This window comes from Chenopodium album, chromosome 15 (genome assembly GCF_948465745.1).
Source record: "Chenopodium album chromosome 15, dcCheAlbu1.1, whole genome shotgun sequence".
NCBI classification, from domain to species: Eukaryota; Viridiplantae; Streptophyta; class Magnoliopsida; order Caryophyllales; family Amaranthaceae; genus Chenopodium; species Chenopodium album.
The window spans coordinates 52,540,218-52,548,202 of record NC_137848.1 but is presented as its reverse complement, the minus strand read 5'-3'; the positions used below and the strand labels follow the sequence as shown (position 1 = coordinate 52,548,202).

Sequence of the window (7,985 nt, the reverse complement as noted above, 5' to 3'; positions counted from 1 at the left end):
CCATTATTTGAAAATGCTCCTAATATGAGACCCGCCCCAATCAACTAATTTGATAATCATAACCGAACAATGAAGAAATTTGATCATCATCTACACCAATGAACATATCTGATCACCATTTACACCAATGAACATATCTGATAACCAAGAGTAATTTTTAGTGTTTGAAAAAATCTTAGGTATACTATTTAGATCTTCTATATGTTATACGTACTAATATTACGGCGACAGAATTAGTTTTATTACAAAACTAAAATAACTTTAACCTAAGCTAAATTAAATAACGTTACATGAAACAAACCTTGAATTAAAATATTATTGTGTTGTAAAATTTGACACTTCTTAAACAGTAATACAATGATAATTCTTCATCGTGTTTTTTTTATTTTTGGACTTGTTGATGATTAGTATACTAATGATGCGCTCTAATTGAAACATCTGACAAAATTGATATTGCATATTATTGTTAAACACATAAAATACTTTTGGTTTTGAAGTTATTTCTTTCAAATCTTTAATTAATTTTTGTCTAATTAAAGAGGAATTAAAAAATCAAATGAATCAAAGCGAGCTGTTCATTATATATAATCTGCCCATTTTCTGTACTTCAAACATGTAAATTGCAATTTCTGAGAGTTGCAGTGCAGAAATACTTGAAATGAGACAAGTGAGCATCAAGCAAATGTCATATAAACCAATGAAAACATAAAAAATTTATGTCTGAAATGCTAGCAGAAGCCTTTTTTTTTTTTGGGACATCGAAGAAGCAATTTATTAGCACCAAGAAAATCTCATATAAACCTGTTTTATTAGCTAGAAATAAATATATATTCCCAATCGATGCAAAGTATCAATCAATGAATCAAGCATGGGACACCGTTAAGCATGCAGCAAATTCAGGTCTACTTAATTAGCATTCACTAGCTCGCTCCATTAAACCCACACAAATGTTGATGTGGCGTATTTATGTCAATGTAGGACACCATTTTTGTCCATGTGTCCTAAGATCTCGTAAAATCAGACGGAGTGTTTTTCTATGCTATGTATTTAGGTGAGTCAGATACGCGTATGTGTTAAATACATAAAAATATACGACAGTTGAATGGTGTATACGTGCTTCGTGGCCCAAAATGACATGCTAAGATGAAAAGAAGGTGTGACATGCATGGTGGGGCAAATTTGAATAAATATATTGAAAATACTTTTTTTTTTTTAATATATTTCCAACTAACACAAAATCATGGAATAAAGTTTGAGAAAGAGAATTAATGATGTAAACAAACAAACTGATAAAATAATTTATACTCTCTCTGTTTCATAATAATTGCAATAATTTGACTAACATATGTGTCAGTTTACAACTTTTTTTTTTTGAGGGGATGTGTCAATTTACAACTTTGATCATAATATTTGTAATTATACATTAATAGGATGTATAAAAGGTTGATATTATGAAAATATAAAAAAAGACTAATCCAAAAGTATTTTTCATGGCAATATATGTTATTTAAATACTGATAAAAATTATAGTCAAAATCATTATTTAAACAAAAGTTAAATTGTTGTAATTATTATGAAATGAAGATGATCAGTGTAATACACAATACTTTACCCTTCCTTTTTGTTTTTTGTTTTTTTTTTTTTAGAGAGTTTTACCCTTTTTTATTTCCATAAAAATTATTTTGATAAATTAGTTTGTCTGCCTTCCAATCACTTTATAAAAGTTTATACACTGAGTAAAAGAAATGGTGTAAAAAGTCAAATATTGCACAGATTTAGATATGGAGAAAGGCTAAGCTTTAGTCACATTTAATTGGATATGGTTTCACAGGTTTGTCACTTTACCTGTTGAAATAACAATAAAACAATTGGTGTAAAAGCTTAATATGCATGATATATTTGATATTTTAATAATTAAATTAAATACGAATCCATATCCAAGAAAAGATGTCTCTTTTACGAGCAAAACATGGTGCTTTCAAACTAAAGTTGGGCCAAAGATTATGAAAAGACTGTCATTAATTACATTAATTTGTACTTAAATCACATGAACCCCATGATTACTATACGAATAATTAAGAATTGTACTAATTTAAGTTATTTTTCTTTACCAATTATGGTACAGGATATAGTTCCATTTAGCTTTGTCTAGCTGAAAACTTGAAAAGTATAACTAATTTATTAATGAGAAGGAATTAATAGAAGGATTGCTTTTAAGCTTGATTCTTTATTTAGCAAAATGCTCAGTACTGGATTTAAGAAAATATTTTTTTATATAAACTTGGTGGAAAATAATTATTATTCCACAAATTTTGATTCCCTACTCTTTGTAAACATGGAGAACTTTTTTGCTAGTGAGTTAGTAGATTTTAAACTCGCTTTAAAAGATTTAACATTTTCAGTATAGATACAAATTTATCCAACATTATTCAGGACAAAAATTGATGTCATAGATTTGTGTTGTGCCCGAACATGATGTTAGTCGATTTTTTTACTCTAATTTTTCTAATTAATAATAGTTTTTGTATTTTTCAAATCTAATGTATTATATGTATGACTTATATATTTTGTATCATTATCAAATATTCTTCTACAATAAATTTTTAAAGATAGGAAATTTTTTTATTGAGACTAGCTTGATATATATAGAATATATTCAAGATATTATGACTACGTATGGCAGCTATATATTCCACCACCATCATATAGTACTCATCTATCAAGCATAATGTTTCATCTTGAATCTAATTCCAAATTTGTCACAAAGCATTAAGTTTTGAATTTTTCTTTTTAATATATTTCCGAGTAAATAAGAAAATTTCAATGATCAAAAGCGTTGACTCTAGTTAATATTCTCCTCTAGTTGATACTTCGTATATTCTATATGGAAAGTAATAGATCGGAGTAAGTTATACAATTTTAATTGCTCCCTTCGTCCAAAAATTTAAGATTCGTATTCATCTTTTGTACAAGTTTTTATAACGTGTAGTGATTTAAATAATAAGATGATGAGTTTTTGTTGATTTATAGTGAACAAAATACTTTGCAAAACAATAAAATTTGTAGATTTGGTTGATTTAAAAGTTAAGGAAAAAATATAGTAGAATTCAATTGATTAATTGTGATTAAATTTTAAAAAAATCTAAATGTGAAATTGAACATTTATTAAGGGACAAAATTATTAAGTGAGTAAGACTATTATTTGAAGACGAATGTGCATACACTAATAAGAAAAATCTTGCAAAGTTACAAATATCACATCAAATTATCATCCATACTTTTAAGTTTGTAGTGTAATAGTACGTGTAACACTAATACACTATACACTATTATAAATATCATGTCAATAATAGTGTTAAACATGATTTTGAGACATAAAAACACAATAATGTACCACTAATACACATTTAAGCCACAACTTAAATATCTTATGATACACATTCGACCATTCACAACCATTCACTTCACTTCTCATCCAAAACATTTTCTCTCATAAAAACTCTTACACTTATTATTATGAGCAACCAAAAACACCATCACCTCCTTCTCATTGTTGCCTCGGCACAAGGCCACTTAAACCCCACTCTCCAACTTGCCAAGTGTCTCACACGTGCCTCCCCCTCCTTACACGTCACCTTCGCCACCACGGCCAATGCCCGTGATCATATCAACCTCCCCTCCACGGAATCAAATCTCAACCGTCTATCCTTTGCCACTTTCTCAACGGGGTTTGATGATGGCGTTAAGCCATCGGATGACCCGAAGACCATGGCCGAAACAGCCAAGCGCGTGGTATCCATCTCCCTACATGATCTCATCATCGCCCTCTCTAATCAAGGCCGTCCGATCGACCTTTTGATCTATTCCTTAATGCTCCCTTGGGCTGCTGACGTGGCGCGTGAGCTTCACGTGCCTTCCGCTTTGTTGTTCATCCAATCAGCAACCACCTTTGCTATTTATAACCGCTACTTTAACGGTAATAACAGAAATGATAATAAAAGCCCTCAAATTTCCATAGAATTACCGGGTCTGCCACTGTTTGAAAGTACTGATCTTCCTAGTTTTCTCCTGCCCTCAAGTCCACACTATTTTGCTGCACCCACTATTGAGGATCACATCAGAGCCCTTGAAAAAGATCCCAATCCAACGGTCCTCATTAACTCATTTGATGCTCTTGAAGAATCCGTGTTAATCAAGGCTGTTGATCATGATCGTGATCATCGTGTAAAGATGATCACCATCGGACCGTTGATTCCTTCAGCCTTTTCGGATATGATTGATCCGTCCGATACATCATACGGCTGTGATTTGTTTGAGAGGTCTAGGGAGTACTTAACTTGGTTGGACAACAAAGTAGATAAGTCAGTTATATACGTGTCATTTGGGAGCATGGCCGTTATAAAAAGGAAGCAAATTGAGGAAATATTGCATGGGCTCGAATTAACGGGCCGGCCTTACTTGTGGGTAGTTAGGCCCATGACCCATAATAAGATTGTGGGGGATGAAGATGAGGTTGTTATAGATGATCTAGTTAAAAACGGGTTTGGGCCATTTGGTGGTAACCCGGACGAAAAAGGGTTGATTGTGCCTTGGTGCTCCCAAGTGGAAGTGCTAAGCCACCCTACAATAGGGTGTTTTGTGACACACTGTGGGTGGAACTCGATATTAGAAGGTTTAGTCACGGGAGTACCAATGGTAGGGGTCCCACAGATATCAGATCAACCTACCAACGCAAAGTTGGTGGAGGAGGTATGGCGAGTGGGAATTAGGGCAAAGAAGAATAACAAAGAGGGTACTATTGTAGATCGAGAAGAGGTCAAACAGTGTGTGGAGACCGTAATGGGAGATAAAGAGATTGGACAGGAGATAAGGAGAAACACAAAGAAGTGGATGGAGTTGGCCCTAGAAGCAATTATGGAAGGGGGTTCTTCCAACAATAATCTTGAATGTTTCTTAGAGGGCCTTCAAAATAGACAACTACAAGAGGAAGTAATTTACCAAATGGAAGGGCCCTTAAAAGATAAAGAATTACTAATTGAGGAGAAAATAATTGAAAATGGGGAACTTTTTGAAAAGAAAAGTTGCATGCAAGAGAAAAGAGTAGCACCTTATCAACTTTTAGATAAGAATATTGATTCCCTTGGAGATGGAAATCTTAAGAAAGCTAAGGATAACGAACTTTTATGTAAAGAAAACATTGCTTGAAAGTTTAAAATCATGGATTTAGGTATGTATTGATGTTTCTAATTAAGGGATTTATTTAAAGAATTAAGCTTTCATAGCTAAGGAATCTAATTTTCCAAGTAGGAATAATATTTTATTTTTTACTTATAAATGTGTTTGACTTTTAGTATTAGTTATTTAGTTTCCATGATATTATGGGTTTGTCACAACAAAAAACTCAACGATAGATGATAATTGTGTTGAAATTCACTTTGAGCAACCGATTTTAGTGTAATTAGTGATGTTTGTAACCAGTTTTATTGTAAATGCATGCAAAACTTAACAATTCTCATTGGGAGACCAAACTACTTGTTATATTTCTTGTCTTTGTGACTATGGTTGTAACTAAATGTTCCATTTTATTAGTTTGCCTCTTTTTATAATTTATGATACTAGGCCACCAATATAAACTATTTTTTTTTTTTTTTTTGAAAATACTAATATCTTTTTTATAACTACACAATCAATTTTACAATTTTTAATGACAAGCCTCTAAACTCTTAATCCTTAAATCGTATTACCTGTTCTATTTTATTTTATTTTTTTTAACAACTACTCCCTCCGTCCCTATTTGATAGTCACTTATTTCATTTTTGGTGCCCCAAAATGTTAGTCACATTTGTTTTTTTCAAGTACCATTAATATTAAATTTTTACCAAAATTCTCTCCAATTTGCAAAAATATTTGTGCAAAGTTAATTTTCCCATGTAAATTTTGTTTTTCCATGTAGTTTAATTACTTTTTCTCTCTACTTTTTTGCATACCCAATGTAAATTTACTTTTTCAATGTATTTTTGCTATTTCTTATTCATGTTTATTAATTCCCGTGAAAATTGCCCAAAAATGACTATCAAATAGGGACGGAGGGAGTATAACTTATAGTGTTAATCCAAAATTTTAAAAATGATCTCCATACCAATTTCATAACCTCCAATATTACCGGCCATGGTGAACGTGTTAGGTTCGTGACATATCGAATCATTTCCGTGCCACCCCACCTCATGCCCGGCTTTATTATACTACATAACACTGTTGACTTGTTGTACTTGTTCTTAAATCATTTCTAATCTTCTATTCTTCTTCCCTCCATCTTTAAAACTCAGACAAAAAGGAAGCTCACAATTCACAAAGCCCCTCTTCTTCCGAAGCTTCTAGAAGAAATCATCAACCCACCCAATTCAATTAGGTACGTCAATTTCTCTCTCTTATGTACATTGATGAACTAGGGTTTAGTCTTAGTTTTCTGAATTGAATAATTCTTGTTTGATTGACCTCAAAACCTTATTATAATTTTAATTAATTGTACTAATTGTATTTCTTATTACTTTGATGTTCTTGCGTTTGATTTTGTTTCTATATTCATTCCATTTTAATTAATTTTGTCTTATCCTGAATGAAGAATGTGATTTTGAGTACATATTTCAATTGTAATTATAAATGATTTCAATTTAATTTCTTTTTCATGAATGAGTGTGTTCTTGAGAATATTTGCTTTATCTTATTAATATGAATTCTTTTGTGGGTAGTGAATTTTGATTAATTGAATCGAAAAAACAGAAATTTTAATTGTACTTATTGTATTTCTTAATATTTTGATGTTCTTGCGTTTGATTTTGTTTCGATATTTATGCTGTTTTAGTTAATTTAGTCTTGTCCTGTAGAATGTGATTTTGAGAGTACATATTTCAATCGTAATTGTTCATGATTTTCAATTTTTCATTCTTACATATTCAATTTGAGTGTGTTCTTGAGAATTCTTGATTCATCTTAAGACAGATTTTACATTTGTGGGTAGTGAATTTTGGTTAATTAAATCGAAAAACAGAAATTTTAATCTCAATTAACCCGATTATATGATTATGATGATTCTTATTAATAGTGACATGATTTCAATCTAGGTTTCTTGGAAATTTGTAATCATGACGATGCCCATGAAATTCAAGGAAGTTGATGATTCAAGGATCAGCAATTTACCCGATCATATATTACAACACATTCTTTCATTCCTTCCTACGAAAGAGGCTGTGGCTACTTGTGCTTTGTCGAAGTCGATGGAAGAGGACTTACACCTGGTTATCACGCCTCGAATTCGATGACTTGCCTATTTGTCATTGTTGGAAAAGTCCACATATGATTGATTATTCCCGTGTTTTTGAGATGTATGTTGATAACGTATTGAAAAGATCTCAATCTCGCAATATAACCTCTTTTAGACTTCATTTTGGGGGTCACTGTGAGATCAACATACCGTATACAAAATGCAATCAAGGTTGTTGCCCTGATATGGAACCTTTGCGTTTGAATGCCTGGTTAACTTTTCCCTTAGCCAGAGCAGTCAGGGAACTTGACATTTATGCTCGTGTGAGGAGACCCAAAAACCTACCATCAACAATATTTGGTTGTGGAACATTGGAGTTGTTGAAGCTCGATGTCAATCTTCATCTCGACGTTCCTTTGTCTGTGTGTTTGCCAAACCTGAAAGAGTTTAATCTCACTTTAATCTGCTGCTTCCCGGATGATGACTCTGTGACTAGGCTAGTTTCGAGCTGTCCATCCCTTCAACGCCTTAGTCTGTATGGTTCCTGGGAACCTGAGGCTCCTCTTGTAATTTCTTCACCAAAAGAAAATTAAGTGTAAAAAAAAAAAAAAAAAAAAGTGTGATTATCAGATGTTGAATCAGTTTCGATGGTTATATAAATTCTCTTCTAGTTTTGACTTGTGGGTTATCATTGCAAATTTTAAAAAGTTTCATCTGATAAAAA

General features: G+C 32.0%; 1 pseudogene; it reads left to right on the top strand.

Annotated features, from left to right (window-relative positions):
• Positions 1-3,468: 3,468 nt before the first annotated feature.
• Positions 3,469-5,286, top strand: LOC145582577 (phloretin 4'-O-glucosyltransferase pseudogene; annotated as a pseudogene).
• The last annotated feature ends 2,699 nt before the right edge of the window (positions 5,287-7,985 follow it).